General features: G+C 36.4%; 1 protein-coding gene across 6 annotated transcripts in view; it reads left to right on the forward strand.

Moving 5' to 3' along the window:
* NEK10 (NIMA related kinase 10) overlaps positions 1-18833 on the forward strand; it is a 115244-nt gene that overhangs the window by 41163 nt on the left and 55248 nt on the right. The window lies entirely within an intron of this gene.

Raw genomic sequence — 18833 nt, forward strand, 5'->3', positions numbered from 1 at the left:
AATGGAGTAAGGAACAAAGTGCAAGTTACCCACCCACTGCTACTCTGCAGTAGTTGGTTGCCTGCCTTGCCTATTCTTGCATATGGTGGTTCCTGTGGGTTAAGTTGGTGTAAAATGAAGTAATTGTGGTTGTGTAGTAATTTATTCATCTACTTATATACTTAAAGAAATGTGTTTTCAAGTTTTAAAAAGATATATGTTAACAACATAAATAAATTTTAATGGCTTTTGATGTAATTGTGGCTTCAGTGTGCAGTTACGTGGTAAGTGCGGACAACTTACCTTCTGAAAAATATTTTAAATTGGTGCTACTGGATTTGTTTTGATAAGTAGGCATTTGGTTTTAGTAATTGAACTGAAAAGGTATTTTCTGATGTTTGAAATTTTCAGTCGTGGAAAAGCATGACCCATATTGTTGGCAATTTAAGCTTAATAAACACATAGATAACTGCTCTAAAATTTTGCCTTAGACAATACATTATTCAGTGTGCTGAATGAGCTGCAGTTTCCTTTGGCATCTCATTTGTGAGGAAGCCAAAGTGAGGAACCGTATTGTATTAAATTGCAGTACCAATATAGCCAAGTTCCTAGATTACTACTGACTTGTGATTTGTTTTCTTAAGAGCATGGAATAGAAAGCATTTCCTCTCCAAAAGGTTACCCTCAATATGTAAACAGTGTATGTAACTGAGAGTATTATATGCATGTCAGATTCTCTCAAACAAAAGTAATTGTGGGCAGGACAGAGTATTGATTTTTGTGTTGCACGATGTATAAATAACAAACATGCCTGTTAATTGAGGTTAGTGTATTGGGAACAAAAGGGAGCAAATGTAATCTGGGTAAAAATCTCAGTTGTGGGAAGCACAAGCACAGTATTCATCTAGTAGCAGTTGATGCCTTCTGCACCTGCCACTTAAGATGAGAATTTCTGTTGATTGAAATGCTAACATCAGAAATCAATTACGGAATTGTTAATCTGTGCCACTGTTCTGAATCTCTCTCTTCATTTGCAAAATCATTGGTTAAACTTTGCCTACCCTAACTACTGCTTTATTAAGGAAATATGTTTACAAGATGTTCAGCTGTAGCCTTGCAGATCCAAATATTCCTTATTCCATCATGGGCTTGTTCCAGCTTCTTTGCAACACCTTCTTACATACAGTTGCTGTTCCCTCTCTTCAGAATCACTCTGTTGCTTTCTCTGTTGTCCAGCTTTCTAAGGTCAGAAGTTGGTTTTCTTCTTTTAGGGATTTCTGGTGCTCTTGTTCCCACTACTATAAATTGCCAAATCTAGTTCCTGTAAATAAAGTGAAGTTTATTTGACATAGGGAATAGAAAAAGAGAACTACAACGAATGACACGCAAACAAAGCAAATATGCTGCATAGCATACAGTGTGTACACTAATAGTGCTTTCTGTTTTCATCAGAACTTTTAATTTACAAAATACCCACCAAAAAGGAGAAAAACCTGACAGAACATATATCCTAAGTAAAACTGGAAGTGGTTTCATCCTAAATTTCTTCCAAGACCACTACACTGGTTGGGACACTGACAGTATATTTCTCAGAAGTTTACAGGCATCTTTGATGTCAGTCTTCTTCAATCTTCTTTTCTGCTCTGGTGACCACATGTGATGGCCATATACCTGTGAGAATACTCAGTTTGTGTGCTTGTAATAAGTAATTAAAGGTTCTAAGCTGTTCGGGGAGTTACTGGTGGCTCTTCTGAATTAAGAGGGAGAGTCAAGAACTCAGGCATTTGGCAGTTAAATATAATTCATGTTGCTAGTTTTGAAATTGTTACTTGTGATTTCCTAGTACCAGAATGACGATTGACACTTAATCCCTAGAAATCGCTAAATCCTAAAATGGCTTCAAGAGTGAGTCCTTGTAATGTGTTAAATATTCAAGTCCCATACCTTGAAGACTAATGCTTGTGCTGCTTCTTAGGGGAAAAAGGTAAAGTAATTGCAAGGCTGCCTTAATTGGTTCTCCAAATAGTCCTGAAGCATAGCACAATCTGTGAGTGATGGTTTGGGTAGTTAAGTGAGTAAGAGTTAGGTGTAACTAGTTATGAACTAGTTATGTGCCTTCTTTTTCAGCTTCTCTGAAGTAATTTGTTTTGTTCTGGCAGAGAACTAGGCAGAGAACCTGTTGATGGGAAGTTACTGTGCTCTTTTAAACAACAGTTACGGGTAAAGTGCCTGCAAGTTAGATCAGTCTTTAGAAATGCCAGGTTCCAAACCATGCCCCAGTGGCCCTCAGAGAGTCACTGAGTTGTAATTTTCTTATCCTATCTATGTTGACCTTCACGCCCCACCCCCCCCACCCCCCCCCCGGTTAGATTCTGTCAGTGATGTCTTTGAGTCTTTTCACATTTTCTAGGAATTTTTTATCTAAAAGTAGTGTTCTGTAGATTTAAATACCTTTTTTTTTTAAAAAAAAAAGTTTGCTTATACCACATTTATGATTATTTCATACCCTGTCTTTGTACATAGAAGTTCACATCAGAGCTAGGACTTTGGCAGTTCTTTCTCTACCTCTTTGTCCAGTTATTTGTATGTAGGTGTGAGGATAAAATGTTACTTACGTGTTGCAGTCTCTCAGTAAGTGGTCTTTTGGGACATGACTCGTCAGTTCTGCTCCACAGGCAAAATCATGGAAGCCGTGATCCTTGCCTGTCTGTAGTCAGAAAAAAGAACAAGGATACAGTTGTGATGTATGCTTGAGTAATATTTAAAATTATAGGCTAAAGCATTACAATCTTTCCAATGTCATAATAATTTAAGAATGTTAAAAAGGCTTTGCGAACAGCTGAGAGCGCTGGATGCCACCTTCGAGGTACTTGGCTAGTACTGTGTGTGACTGGGCTTTTTGATATGGAAACCTGTTCACAAAGAATGAGGTGAACTGATTATTTTAACACAAGTCATGAAACAGAAGTCAGAGCGTGTAGACTTAGTGTTTGGACTAGATTTTGTTTGTTTTGTATAATTTAAGTAGATTTGAAGGGGGATAAAATAATCAAAATATTGGGAATGCCTATCTACCAAAAGCAGCAATATTAGTTCCTGCACAAAAAAAAAAAAAAAAAAGGAAAGGAGGAAGAGAAAGAGCTGAGAGACAGTGTCATTTCAGAGTGGCAGAAACTGCTTTCTTCAGAATTGACAGAGTAATAGTTCTGGGTAGTTTGAGATGCGACCCACCCTTCTTGGAGCAGACGATATCGTACCGAAACAAAATAATAAACATCGAAAGTAGCATCTGATGCTTATTGTTTTAAATCAGGCTATGCAGCATTATGCAGAGTGGTTCAGATAAAAATTTATCACTGTATATACCAAATATGTTTGTATTTGAGATTGACTGAATCAATTTACTAGTGCAATTTTTAAAAAACTGTCATAAAATAAAAGCAGACAATGTTTTATGTTTAGAGTGGGGCTTATATAATTTTGCTTTGTGATTGTGATGGTTTTTAATTCCTTTCATACTAGGTTTTACTCTACTATCATACTAATTAAATTCCTTTTATTTGATTATATCCTTGAATTAAAAAATCCAGCAATGTGTTATGTTTAGAATACCAAATATATTAAATGGATGTGTTTACACTTAATACATTAAAAACTGAAGAAAAGACTGCTTTAAGGAATTAGTAATGAATTCTGAAGTCTTTTTCCAACTCATAAGTCACCAGAAACAATCTGCTCCAAGTTAGTGGTGACAGAGCTTTTATTTGAAGGCCACCCCACAAGAGACACAGCAAATTGTACATGGTTATAGAGAATGATGTTTCCTTTCATGTATATCTACCATTTCTTTGTTTCACAAAAAGGTTTTTAACTTATGGAGGGGATGCATTGACATCAGAGCAAGAGATATAAGTAAAACTAGCCAAGTCATGTTTATGACACACACGCGTGCACACACACCCACCCACCCACCCACCCACCCCAAAAGCTCTGGGAAATGAAGTAAATTTTGAGATTGCTATGGAATAGAGAATCCCATCATAATTCCTTGAGATCTTGGTTGATCTTGAAAAGCTGTTGGGAAACTGAAGAAGAGCAGCCCATCAGGTATCATTAAGAAGTAGGTGAGAATGTTACCCGTTAGCTGGCAAACTAACTTGATCTTTCTGAAACATAATTGTTTTAAAATATTCTTTGTATCGGTTTTCCAACAACATTATGTAAGATTTGACTTTTTGTGCTAAAGTTGAGGTGTTTCCTTTTTGTGGCATTTTGAGGAAACTCATTTCAGCGGTAATTAGGGGTACTATTTTACTTGTGTACCTCACCTCTGCTGTGGAGGAGAAAATATTCCTTGATCTTAGTTTCTGTTTATGGACTACACGATCAGTCTGCATACTGTGTTACATTAACCACATTTTTGTTCTAGTACTGGTCACTGCTTCTATTTATAACCGTATCTTGTGACAGCACTGCATAAATCAATATTGTGATATAATTTCATGCAGAGATCTGCAGTAGCTGTTTTTTCTCATTGCTTATTCTGGTGACATGATAATATTTTCACTTAAAGCATTTTTGTGTTGGGAAGGATAATTTAAGATGAGGGAGTGTGTACTTTCTTATGTACTTAATTTTTAGCCTGCTTTATGATGCTATATGATCAAACTGATAACTAGTTTTCCTAGCAGTTTTTTCTTCCTCCAAAAATAGCCTCTGAACCATTTCACCAATTTCAACCAAGTCTGAGTATTTAGATTCTTCTAATGTTTGTGAAAATTTGGTGATGGATAGCAAGCAGAGACACATTTTAATTTTTTGGCAAGAGAAGTTTTTTAAGTTCACCTTCCAAATAAGCTGCAGTACATGTTGTCATGTGACAGTAGTTTGTTGTGTTTAGATAACCAAGCGCACAGGAAACTTCAGGTACTGTGCGATGAGGGAAGGTAGAAAACTAGTGAAAAACTAGTTTTGCACTAGTTTTGCCATTTGTGGAACAGCTGACTCCTGGAGAGGATTCGTTGGTTTAAATAGAAAGGTAACAGAAGTTAAATAATCCTTTCAGTATATTAATACCGCATTTTATCAGAGAACCTTCTGAAAGGTGATTAGTACAAGTATTCACTCTGGGAATGAAACATAGCAATGAAATTTAATTGTGATAGCGTGGCTGTAGTTTAGGCATAGGTTTATGGCGATGTGTGTCAGCAAAAAGTCCTGTGCAATTGGAGGTCGAATCCACAGGGACAGTATAGCTGAGGATAGGCAGGTGATACTGTCTCTATACCACAGTGCAACTCTGCATAGAACATTATGTTTCATTATGGGCATACCATGACTAAAAAGATAAGCTGGGTAAACTTCAAGGAAGAACATTCTAAGTAGCTGACAGGGATTGCCTTATAAAAAGATGGCCAAATAATACAAACTATATAAAGTTAAATAAAGTAACAAGTTTGTCTAGATAACTGTCACTTCACATTTGAAATGTACTTAATACCACATCCAGTATTACATAGTGTTATATGTGGGAGTACAGCTGGAAATGATGTGAAACAAAGTAAGAAGACATGAAGATATCTGTATTTATTTCTGGAAAAATGTTTCAATGGAAATAATAGTCCCCACCACTTTTTACAAAAAAAGTCCTCACCGTAAGATATAATGTAGTATTAGACAGGAGAGAATGCAAAAAAATCTTGGATTAAAAGAAAGCAGGCCGCTTTGGGAGTGACATGGACTAATTCATACAGATGTTTTTTTCTATCCTAAGAAGAGTTCTTTCACTCACAAAGGCTTAGAAGTAGCTTAAAGTTATAGCAGAGGTTTTCGTGATGAAAGGCAGTGTGAAAACGTGGAGGTTAGTTTCTGTTGTTTTCTAACAAGTGAGTGATGCCAGTCTAGCTTCTAAAGGGTTATTTTAATGCTTGGGGGGAAAAAAAAGATAGTATGTAATAATTTTATAGACTCCATGATGAATTTAAACTGCTATCTAAAAAAAAAAAAAAAAAAAAAAAAAAAGCACTATTTTACCGACATAGCAGGTTATAAATCAACAAAGTACTTTTGGGAAAGAATCCTTTCTGTAAAACTTGTATAACAATTACTTTAATATATATTAAATGTTACATTATAATCCCTTTGGAAGAGATAATAATGAATGAGCACTTTATTAGAATAAGATTAGTCATTTCATCAAACTGATTTATAAGCTTGTAAATATCTTTTAGTCCAATGTTATTGGTATTTGTTTGCTGTAATTATTATTTTTTAACTTTTCTTTTAAGTAATATCAAATGAGGTACATTTAGATAAATTATGTTACTATGACATCTAAACTGCAGAATTTAGAATACTTTTGGTAGGTTTGCTTCTGTTTTTTTCCCATTCTCTTCTATCTTAGATGTCAACTGTATTGGTATCTTGGCAGATCCTTACTATTTCTAAATCTTTGCTATTACTTGTCCTGCTTTGCTTTGGTGCTCAGTATATGGTGTGCTGTTTCAGTTTCTACTGACATTATATGTCATCTTGCTGTCTTTAATGTTTACTTAATAGTGTGTTTGCTGTTTTACCATGTCTTTGGTGGTCAGTTAAAGCTATTTCACTTGGGTCTTGGCCTTTGGTTTCTGGTGTGCCTTTTGTTCAGCTGCTTGCTTTTTCATAGTAGCCAGATTTGAAAGCTCTGTGAAGGATTGTTCAAACTGCCTTAGTTTTTCCTTGGTTTGTTCCATCTCTTTTATGTTATTTCTTGGATCTTTTTTCACAGCTGATTTTTGCACAGAATGATGATTTCTGTTGTTATGATAACTTTAATCGCTTAAAAGTATTAAGAGAAAGAGTTAGAGAAAGCACATGCCGCTGTAACAGAGTAGAGTTCTTGGACTATACCGAGACATTGTTAGAGTAAGCACCAGAGCACTAAGTGGCCATCCCTCATCAGAGAAATGTTAATACTGGATTTATGGGTCTGTTCTCCTTTTTTTTTTTTTTTTTTTCTCTTTCCTGTTTTTTGCAGTAGTAGTTTCACTGTCTACTTCAAAGAATGGCAGGCCAGCAGTGGCCTAAGAATTACTGAAGGCAGCATGAGGTATGCTAGGCATCTGACTGAAAGAGCAGCCATGTCAAGAACTGACAAAGAAGTAGGAGGCTGGATGTTTGTAATACTCTTCTAGAACAATTGAAATAAAGAAAATAATTTGAATCAGTAATAGGGTAGACATCTGGTTAAGAAATACTAAAAAGGGGCATTAATGCCTTCTAAATGTTTGAATCATCTGCATGTAGAACAGCCTGTAGTCTTTCCTTCCATTTCCTCTCTTACCCTAAGTGACCATATTTTCTGCTTGAGGTGCGTCCCTAGACTTATCAGGGTCTTGTTTAAATAGGCGTGAGGGAAGACTCTGTTTTGAATGAAAGAGGGGAGAGGAAAAAAAAAATATTTGCTGATACTTGAATAGCTTTTGTGGGTTTAATAATTTGGAGTCAAACTGTCTTTAATTACGTTACTCACATTGGCAACTGACATCTTCGCAGCTAGAGTTCTCAGACTTCTTGGTTATGGATGGCCATTGTTAACAGGAATGTCATAAGGATGTTGAGTTTAAATACCCCATGATTTCAGACAAATGTATATATCTATATTTGCTGTTTTTTCTGCTGAAGCAAGTTTTTCTCCTGGGTTACTGTTTAATGTCTAGGCTCTCCACAATTTGGGCTGCACAAGCAAAGGTCAGTGATTTTATGACTGAAGAGGTAGTACAGTGTTATTCAGGGATGAAGCGTGAATTGCCTATATGATCCCAACTGCAGTAGTAGACTATGTATTTTATAGAGATCAAAGTGCCCAATTATTAAATTGGGAGATTCAGCAATGTGTTGTAAATGTAATTTGTTGGCAGATTTTGTTGATTACTCTTTACAAATTAACATGTACGGTATTCACTTTGTACTTGCTATCTCAGGAAGAGTTGTTGAAGGCTTTATTTTATTCCTAAAAGTTATTTTAAAGACAATTTAGGGAAGAAAACTGTGAAAATAAATGTTATTCTCATCACAGGATCATGTGACTGTTCAGTTTACGTTACTTGTATTTTGCTTCTGGTCTGTTTCTCAAGGGTGCCCATTATTGTGGTTAATGAGTGAGCTGTTCAGAATGAGGTGCTATCTTGAACCTCTTCTTTCTCTTTAGTCTTTGCTTAGTTTCCCATGTAGCCTTATTTTTTCAGCTGATGTTTGTGAGCCATCAAGCAATGAATTCTTTGTTTAATATTAAAGTATGTAAGAAGTTTTGCCTAGATTATTATGTTACAACCCTGTGTGCATATTTCATCTACAGGAGACCCTGTGTGCATATTTCATCTACTGACTTTCATAAGGGCTTTTGCAGGCAACTGGATCAACAGACTTTATTTAGATTTGGGAATTTTAAATTCTGTGTAAAATAAGACAATGAAACCACCATCTTATTCGGGTAAAATCTGCAGCTGCCTGCTTTTTTTTGTTGTGTGTAGGGTTTTGGCTTTTTTTTTAACCATTTAATCCATACTGAATGTGATTGCTAGACAGAAAAGTAGTTAGTTAATTATGTTGTATAGTAGATTCCAGAAAATCCAAATACTTGTGAAGTCATCTAATTCATACCTAACTGTGGAAAACAAGTTACTGTCAGAAACAAGTCTTTGTGTGGCTGGGATTCAACTTGCTTATATGTAGTCATTCAAAAACTAGGCATCTTATTCAAGTCAAGCAGCTAGATGGTTGTTGAAAACCATGGAAAAAAATAGGCACTTCAATAATGAATTTCATCCTGTCTGTCTTAAACAGCTATTTTAGGATGAAATGAATCAACCACTTGATGTGCCTGTCTCTCTCCATTTGCTACAGAGGGATCTGGAGCACTATGTTAGCATAAATCTAACATAAAAAATTAAGTGAAATTAACAACTTATATGAAATCAATTATTGAAGATTTAGGTTTATTTTAAAGTTGTTGTAGAATTGGATTTGCTACTGCTTGTGGTCGTCTTCTTGCAGATACTTATTTTTCCATGTCTCCCTTTCAATTTTAATTATTCATGCAGTTTATTGATAAGCTTGAATACTTGGACAAAGACACTGAATGAAGTTCACTCTGAAAGGCAAATGGCTCAATAAGCAAAATCTCTACCATTTTTTAAGTGTTCAGATTTCTGTTCCATAGATAAAAGGAAGAAAGCTTTTTTTTTTCTTGAGCTATTTGTACAGTTACAGACTTAAGGCAATTCCTCAAAGCATTTCATAAGAAATTGCCGTTATAATTCACTTGAAAACATTCCTGTTTGGAAGGAATCAATTCTTAGAAGTATCTGTCAGATGCATGTTATGAGTGCCTTTTAGAATATGAGTGTTATGAATGTTGCAGCTTTTACGTATATGGATAGCACTTTGCCACAACTTACAGATACAGTTTATCTACAGCATTTCTGTTTAAAACTGACAACTTGACAATCTGCTAGATATTTTTCTATGAATAAGAACATCAGATGTGTAGACCATGCAGTGATGCTTGCCTTTAATAGTATAAATAAAAAATCACATTGAAGGGAATTCTTACTTTGTAAATTTCAGAATCTGGCTTACACTTCCTCCTGTTGTTTTAGACTTTGTTCCTTGATGTGTCTGAAGGAATAATAGGTGTAAATGAGAACTTTGATGTGTTTTTCTGTTTTAAGCCTCCCAGGGGCTCTGTATGTATGGAACACTAAACTACATATTAATGATACTTTGATTTGTCCTTATAATTTACTCAGAGATGCATACGATAATCTTGAAAATTCAGAAGCATAAGAAGGTTGAAATGGATATGCACATTTTGAGTTTATTTTCATTACAGTGTGAAAAGTGACACTTCATTACCTTCTTCAGTAATAAGAAACTGAAGGAAGAAGCAGCTTGCTAGAAACATCACCTTTCTGATAGAGCCTGCAAGGCTTTTTAAATTGTCCTGGAAACAAGTTTTTAAAAATGTGGAGGCCTAGAAACATGTAGTAGTTTTACACACTGACTCCCAGCAAGTTTTTTCCAGATCAACAGATACAGCACATAGACAAGAAGGCCAAATTCAAACTAAATTGGATCTTTATGGGATATTTTTCTAATATGCCTACACATTGTATCTGATGAGGGGAAAAAACGTTGCAAATAGATACTTCTAAAAAAATTTATAGAAAACCTTCAGTTTGGGATAAATGCAGACAGAAGGCCATGAAACTCCAATACTTGTGGTCTGCTTGTAAAAGATACTTAAATATTGATAACCTTGGCCCTTGCATTATGTTGAACGTTCTCCCAGTTTTTGTTGCCAACATAAGTTAATAGTACTGTACACTGTAAGTGCTCCAAAATTGCTGAATTTCTGAAATGAAATGTTCGGAGTACCGATCTGGCTGGAAAATTCTAGAGACCCAAAATGTATCTTTGAGTAGTAGTATGTACATATGTATGCACATATATATATATGGGCATGCATAGACATGGACCACATACATATGTAAAAATCAGTGAGAATGCTCATACTTGTAGAGAAGTTAGTTCAGTTTATATAGCATAAGGCAGATACTGTCATACTTTTGTTTCCCCATGTAATTCATTGTTCCACAATGTCAAATCAAGCATATATTGGTTTATCCAGCTAGGAACACTGTTTCTAGCATAACTATATTTGAACAAAGTTGTATTGATTTCTTCCATGCTTTCAAGTACATATGACCCTCTTACATTACAAGAATTCTTGGCAGCTTTTCTGTTCTGCTTGCTGCCACTGATACTTAAGCAGAAGACACTGAAATTGCCCAGTGGTGCCCCAGCAAGTAGGCAATTCCCATATCTGGGAATTTTTGGAGGACATTGTTTTCAGTGTATTGAAGATGAGAACATTTAGATATGGATGTCTCTTGGGCAGCATATGTGGTGAACATCTGTGAAATGCATCCTTCAGGTGTAAAGCTAGACTCTTATGCAATGAGGTGCTTTTTTGCTACTGCTCCATGACATTCAGAACAAACTTGTTTTCACTAGCACTAAAGATTCATACATGTAAAAGCAGTGAAAATGCCACAAAAAAAGAGAAAAGTCTGTCACATAAATATATGATGCCAGAGATATACACTTACAGAAAAAGTGCAGTTTAAAGATGGGAGAACATGTAGTACTTGAATGTACCTCGCTGGTCTTCTGCTTCTGAGTATGAATGCAAAAGTCCTCACAATAAAATTCTTCTGCTCTTTTCAGCAGCTTTTTATATAGGCTTTATGCTCAAAAAGAGGAACTGAAATGTGAAGTTTGTTACACATTTTCCTGGTTTAGTTATATTTTGAGTGACTAATTTTTTTTTCACTTAGCAAAGGTAAAAAAAAAAGTTTTAGTTGAGCGTTGTGAACTAAGAGTAAAACTGAAAGTTGTGTTTCAGTGGAAGCTGCTTTTATATTTCTAAAGCTGGCCTCTTAGCAGTTGCATTTAGTATCTCTCTTCCCTAGAAAAAGCCTCCCAAATTTCTGCCAGTACCAGTTGGTTTTAGGAGTGTGATATAAACTCCAAATGATTGAAGGAAAAAATACCCAACTGTGAAAAAACCCTCCCCAAACAGCCATACCACTCCCGGGACAACACAAGCATTTACTTAAACATACGATGATGAGCTAGATTAGAGAACTGACCTGGCTGAAAAATTATTTAGGTTATTTTTCAGGTGTTATCAGATCTTTAGTTTGATGCATAATGCAGCTGTAGAGTTACTTGTGCTGGCATAGCAGAGCAGACAGTGGTAAAGAGTGACTGGGAGGAGCAGGAGCAAAACAACATCTTGACTTACAATATTTTTCAAATATACAGCCTAAACACTTTACCACATGTGAGGCTGTTTTGGTCTTCACAGTTTCATATGTGCTCTAAGTTTTGCTGGGGAAAAAAGTAGGTATGAGTGACTCCTTGCACATATAGATTTGGGAAGAGGACTTTGTGCTCTGAACATGCTTCTGCCTTGGATATTTAATGATTTAAGTATGAAGAAGATACTAGTTTGTTTGGTTTTGTTTATTGTTCTGTACTCCTATTGCTTTGTTAGAGTAAACTAAAAAAAAAGTCATTTGTTTTGTATTAATATGTGACATGGGTGAATTAGAAGTGAGTTGCTGGCAGTTTTTCTTGTGTTCTAGAACACTTATTACACTGCTAGAGGCCATAAATTATTTTTCAAAGTTAATACATTTGCTGTCTCTAAGCAATAATGTATAATGTTATCACACATAAAAACTTAAAGGTTTGTAAATTGAAAGAAGTACAGATCAGTTGTTGAATGCTAACTGAATGCCTATATCTTTATTTTCAAAACTGTAAAGTAAAAACCCCAAAAGGTGGAGTATAAAACATCTGCTTCTGTTTTAGCCAGAGACACACTGCATATGTGCTGAAAGAAAGCAGAAAGTCAGTGATTTCTCTAAATTGATAATCAACAGCAATGTACAATGTAGCTGAGAGCTACAGCGGTCTATTACTGGGATCTTGTTTGTACACATTTCTCAGTGTGCATTAATATTTCAGATCAGATAGAGACAGACTACACAACCTTACTGTTTGCAGTGAAAGGTGTCCTTCCACATCAAACCAGCATTTTTTTTTTTTAATTTTAATAAAAACCGAAGGGAGGCATATCATGTAGTTTGCTGTATCCCACAATTGTTAGTGGCCTGTCACTGATCTCATATTGGTTTTGCCTCACTATAGACTAAATTATATGAGAGGGAGTTTTCTGGGCAGAGACAGGCAATGCTTGAACTAGAAAATGAAACTGTTGAGATTACACTGCTGAGAGAGCAATTATACATGTGAAAGTTACCTCTCTTAGCTGACTTCACCCATTTTAAAATTACATTCCCCACCTGGTGGCAAGAGGATTTATTACACTGTAAAACTGCAAACTGAAGGTAGTAAATTTCTTCTCTACTCCCATACATTTTAAAAAATCGTGGAGATGATGAATTTTTCTGTAGGCATCAGCAGAGGTTTAGGATGCCTAAAAAGGTGTCTTTTGTGAAGAAGAAATTATATATATAATATTTTACAAAAATATTTAACATAATTTGTAATGAGAAAAATGTATACAAGTTAAAAGACAATGTAATAAATTATTTTAGAAATACTTGGCAATACATTTCAAAATGGAAAACTGTGAAGGCAAATTTTTTAACTAGTGATTGAAAATCCTCTTCCAGCTTCATCACTCAAGGGATAGACAGAATATCCCTAAAAGGCTCATGTTGAATTCTTCTTGTAGTTGAGAAATGCAAATAGCTTTCAGCAATGTTCACAGAATATCTTTATTCAAACTGTCAGTTTTGTGGCTCCTGTTTCTTCTTCCTTTGCCTTTAGTGGTAATTATAAAGCTATAATACTGAATGTGTATCTGTAGCTTACAGCAAACTATGCAGAGAAAAATTGTGACAAGGAGCAACTGCTTTCCTGTTTTTCTTTTTCACTCCTTTGGGATGATGCTGATGGTGAGCAGCTTCTTCTCCCCTCAGCCTTATCTTTTTTCTTCCTTTTTTCTGTAATTCAGAGGACTGATGATAGAGTAGATCTGTGTTTTTTCATACTGGTCTCCAAACACTCACAGATTACCCTGCAGTAGTTTAGTAAAAGGAAAAGAGGCAACCTGGTTCATAGAAACCTAGAAATGGTGTCCAAACAGAAGCGTACCCTTGATTTTCTCATTCTTTGAACTGAAATTGGTGGTCTTGGCCCTTTTCTAAGAATATAGACAGTAATTGAAACAAGAGAGATTCTAACTTGAAATAAGACAAATTTTTTTTTCGCCACTGTAACAGTCAAATGTAGAACAGGCTGCCCAGAGAGGCTGTGCAGTCTTTACTTCTGAAGGTTTTCAAGACACTGCTGGATAAATCCCTGGTCAGAGAACAGCGGTCTCATTTTTATAGTGAATTGTGGCAATTCTTTTCCCAGCTGCTCCTTAAGCAGAGGTTCTGCTAGGAGAGGCTCCTCTGGTCCGCCCTCACTCCTTGCTTATCGGGAACAGATAAGGGTGCAGAGGAGGTCTGGTTCTTAGGTGGACACTGGTTTGCGGTGTCCATCCCTTTTGCAGTATGCACATTGATTATTGCCTAACCAAGGCCTGGGCCAGGGACCCCCTCTTGAGGGTCCGCCCCATCCTTGGCCTCTTCCCCTGATCCTAGTATTTTCCTCTAATACCGCCACCAATGTACTATTTACTCTTTCCTTTTGACTATCTCTATTTCTGTCTGCAATCCCAGCAACATCCAACAACTTTCCCCAATCTTGAGCATCATTTCCTTGTAATTTTTGTAATTTTCTTTTAATATAATCTGAGGACTGCCCCACAAATAGAGGAGCTAATTGATTTTGCCCCTCTTCTGATTCAGGATCAATATTTGTATATTTGCAGGCTGCCTCCTTCATTCTGTTCAGGAAATCTGTGGAGGACTCTTTTCTGTCTTGCCTAACCTCATACAATTTAGACATGTTTATTGCTTTAAGGCATAGCATTTCTAATTCCTAACAAAATCCATTCCTGATACTGAGTCAAAAGTTGCTTGGGTCTGTTAATATTCCTGTCCCAGTTCAGATCAATGGAGGGGAAATGATGCTCCACAGTTCCTCGTAAAGTTCCTGTGTTAACCTGAGCTTCCACATGTATTCTAGCTGCTTGACGAGTCATCTCCTCCTCAGTACTGTCAGACAAAACCTGCATTATTGCCTCTGTATCTTTCCAGTCTGGATCCTGTGTTTTAACCATAATTTCAAAAGCACTACCGACCTTCTTGGGATTATCCCTGGAATTTCCAGTGGTTGCTTTCCAATTATTCAAGTCTGTTATTGAAAACAGGACCCTTGCTGTAATGTGTCCTTCATTTCCCACAACCTGGTGGAGGGGAGCATGTACAACTTCCCCTTGTTTGGCCTGCATCCAACCTGCTGTTGGGCTAAAAACTTCTGCTCCCAGTCCTAGTCCGCTTTCCTGATTACCCATTACTGCTTCCCCTGCTTCCCCAGGCCCATTGTCTCTAGGTCTCAAACGTCTCTCAGGAGCAGTCACTGATTCAATATCCTCCTCCTCCTTTTGTTCACATAATTTTAAACATCTCTGTCCTATATTACAAGCAGAGCAGCACCTTTTCAAAGACCTGTTCTTATCCTTTTCCAAAGCCAAGACCTGAAGAATCACTGGGAGGTAAATTTATATCACACTCTTTTTGCCATTCAGAATGGTTCTTTAAAGTGAAAAAACATATCAGCATGTAAAACTTCATCCCATTTCTTTTCTTGTCTTAAAAACAACATCAGCTGTAACATATTATAATTCAAAGTGCCGTTCATTGGCCATTTCCCCCCATCATCCAGTTTATACAATGGCCACTACTGATTAGAGTATTTAATTAGGATGCTTTTAGTTACATTTTCCCCAGAATCACCCCCTATTTGTTTTCTTTAAAATACCTGCTTTAGACTGACTAGTGCCAATTTTCTTTTAGCATGCTTAAAATTTTATAACAATATACATGTATATAAATATATTCAGATGTTCAGAGTATGCTATACCAGACAGAAATATACATATCTACTCTAGTATGTCAAGCAGAAATTTTACCAAACAGATTGTTTTCAGGAGAGCCCTCAACAACCCAACCCAGCACGACTTTGACCTTGACTTCTGGGCAGGTATCCCAGAGCAGGACGAATGCCTTACATCTTTCCAGGGGAACTTTGCTTTGGAGCCTTCAGTCTGGGGATTGGAGGTCTTACCCTGAGAATCCCTCTGTGCTGGATGGAATTCCTGTGATCCCACAGATCCACTGATGCTCAATAGCAGTGTCCCACTTGGGTTGCTGGAAAATGATACCGTAAAATCGGTCACAGAGAAAAACCCTCTAAGGCTCGATTTGAAGTTTTAGAAGGTAGGCATTCTTTATTACAGCACCGGGAGCATGGGGGAATGTTTCTTCCGAGTGTGCTCACCAAGTTACTCGAGGGTACACATTGTATACAGCAGAATACTTGCACATTCATAGTGTATTACATATACATTTTCATTCACGTACAGGATTGGTTACAAGTTTCTCACTTCTAATGCAAACAAGTGTGCACCCTCGGATAGCACTACTGAAGTTTTTATTAAGTATGCATACCCCCCAAGCATGGGTTTGCCCTCTGTCAGGAAGGTGGTGGTGGTGGGTGCTATTTGCATCAGAGGTCACAATCTCCCACTGCCACAATTACCTTTGTCCTACTTTCAACCAATTTTCTGTGGGTTGCAACACCTTACCAGCTTGCCTCCTCTTGCGGCCAGAACTTTCTCACTTGGAGGCTTTTTTCTGCATAATTTAGATAATGGTGTTCATATAATTATCTGCTCTTTGTTTCCCAAGGTTGATTCCCTTGATTAGAAGTCCTTTCATTCATCAGTTCTGATGACATGAGAGTCAGCTTGACCTAAACTTTGTGCAGAGATTTGTTTAACACAGAGCTAAACACTAAAGCAGAGTTTGGTAATTTGGGAGTTCAGACATTTTGTTCCTTATATAGCAGAAGTCTTTCAGCATAATCCTGAACATATCAAAAGGTTAAAGTCTTTTGATGAGCCAGCAACCTTCTCTTAAGAGAATAGTTTGACATAAATGTATATACAGTGGTATCTATATAGTGGCATCAGTGGAGAGATGATGTAAATCCCATCCTCTGGTGTGTGTAAGTTCTGCCAGCAACTAAAAAGGCTATCCATTGCCAGCAAATATTATTTTATACGTATCTTCACAAAGATGCCTGAAGCTAATAGAAGCTGCACAGAGTCTTTTAGTATTTGGCACAAAAAATAATAATAAAAAAAGTTTATCAGTATATAGCAAACTTTCCTACTGTCCTGTCTCCAACAGTGGCAAGAAATCAATATCCAAGGGAAGGAAGAGTGGGATAAGCATATTAGATACTTTGCTAGCCTACAAATATTTCCAGCTTGGGTTGCGTCCTGAACTAGGTACGGTTTCTAGGCGTGAGTGTTTGTATAACCACCACCAACTGCAGGAATCTCCATCAAACTTTAAATAATTAGTTGGAGGAATGATAAAGACTAAAAGCAATAACTCTGTTATAGTTAAAATCTTCTGCAGTAGTTTATGCTTCTTATTATTTTACTGTTTGTTTATAACCATCACCTCTTCTGGGAGTTAGTCTTGAAGAATCACTCTTATTTTAATTAATACATAACTGTCTAGTTGAATTCATGTCTCATTTGACAATACTCCTCATACTGTAAGGTGACATATACAACCTTGTTCTTAGACCTGTCAGAAGCATGTGGATTAACCAGATAACACTGTACTAAGACAACTCACGAGTGATTTACCGAAGTTCTGTGCAGCTTGGGAAATCCCATGTAAATTCAGCCTGATAGTATTGACAATACTTCTTAGAAGCTTTAGAAGATCTAGAAAATTAATGCTGTTTTGAAAAATGTCTTTCTTTCAGCTCCTCCCTTCCTCCCCCTCCAAATTCAGGACTTCTTCCTTCATTTTGGAACTTCTAGCCACTAATAACTATTGTGAACATGAGCTAATCCAGCGAGGATAGTAATCTTTCATATAAGTATGTGCTAGCAGATTCAGACTGAGACAGTAAATTTCTGTAAAAAGTATTCATAAGTGACATGACAAAATAACATAAGTGAGCAAAATTATAAATGAACGCTTGATTGCAAAAATATCTCCAAGACAATGTAGAGATGATTTGGTGAAACGTGTTCAGTGTTTTACAAGTAGCACAGATATTGACAAGATCTGATTTTCTTTTTCTTTTTTTCTCTTTTTAAATTCCTACTTAAAAATGTGGGATAGCATGGAAAGCTATCTTTATTTAAAATACCTGATTAATTTTGTAGAAGTAGTTCAGAAGGAAAAAACCCCAGATAACTCTTAGGATTAAGCAATGGCTTAAATTCAAGACTCATGTTAAGGCTGTTGGCATGGAAGACTTATTAAATATAAAGGCAACACTGGTATGTTGAGCAAGAGTGGCCTTTCTGAGAAATACTTATAAAACTGACTGTTCGAGGATGCTGAGAATTTGGAGTATTATTCTGTGGATACATTTATGTGTCTTCCATTTAGAAGAATTTAGCCTTGCTTTTGCTATGGATGTTTGTTTAGTGAAGGACTTTCCTATAGTAAACATAATGCTGCTGAAGTAAGCTTTTTTCAGCTCGAATATGTAATTTGGAAATAAGCAGTGATTTGTAGACCTAGAGGAATACTGTGGTGATTATCTTGAATATGTTAGCTGCAAGAATTAAGTGACTAATTGTATAAGTATCTGCTGCCTCTTTTAATATCGAAGACTCTGGATATCGTAGAGTATAGCACCAGTACTGCTGCTTCGCTGCAGTATGATCAGCCCTTGGAGCAATGGAAATGCAATTTATCAGCTCTTAGAGTTTCTCCCTTTATGTATTTTATTTTGACACTGAATGCATTTTATGATGTGGACATCTGTTTGCTAAAAATTCAATTAGTGCCACCATCCTATTTTAGTCAATTGAGATCTCTTAATCTAAGAAAGGAAGAATCCTGCCTTTACGAATATACCAGAAAAAGGTGATACCAATGCTACGTTTTAAAATTTATTTTCAGTGTTTGTGGCTAAGACTGATTTTATAGGGGTTTTATGGAATAAAATGCAGAGTCTGGTTCTAGTAATTCTTTCTGGTCTTGACCAGACAGTGACAGTTTATACACAGTTGTCAACTCACTTAGACAAACCATATGTACTCCCACCACCCTCCTGTTTGTGGG

This window comes from Falco punctatus (genome assembly GCF_963210335.1).
Source record: "Falco punctatus genome assembly, chromosome: 4".
Lineage (NCBI taxonomy): Eukaryota > Metazoa > Chordata > Aves > Falconiformes > Falconidae > Falco > Falco punctatus.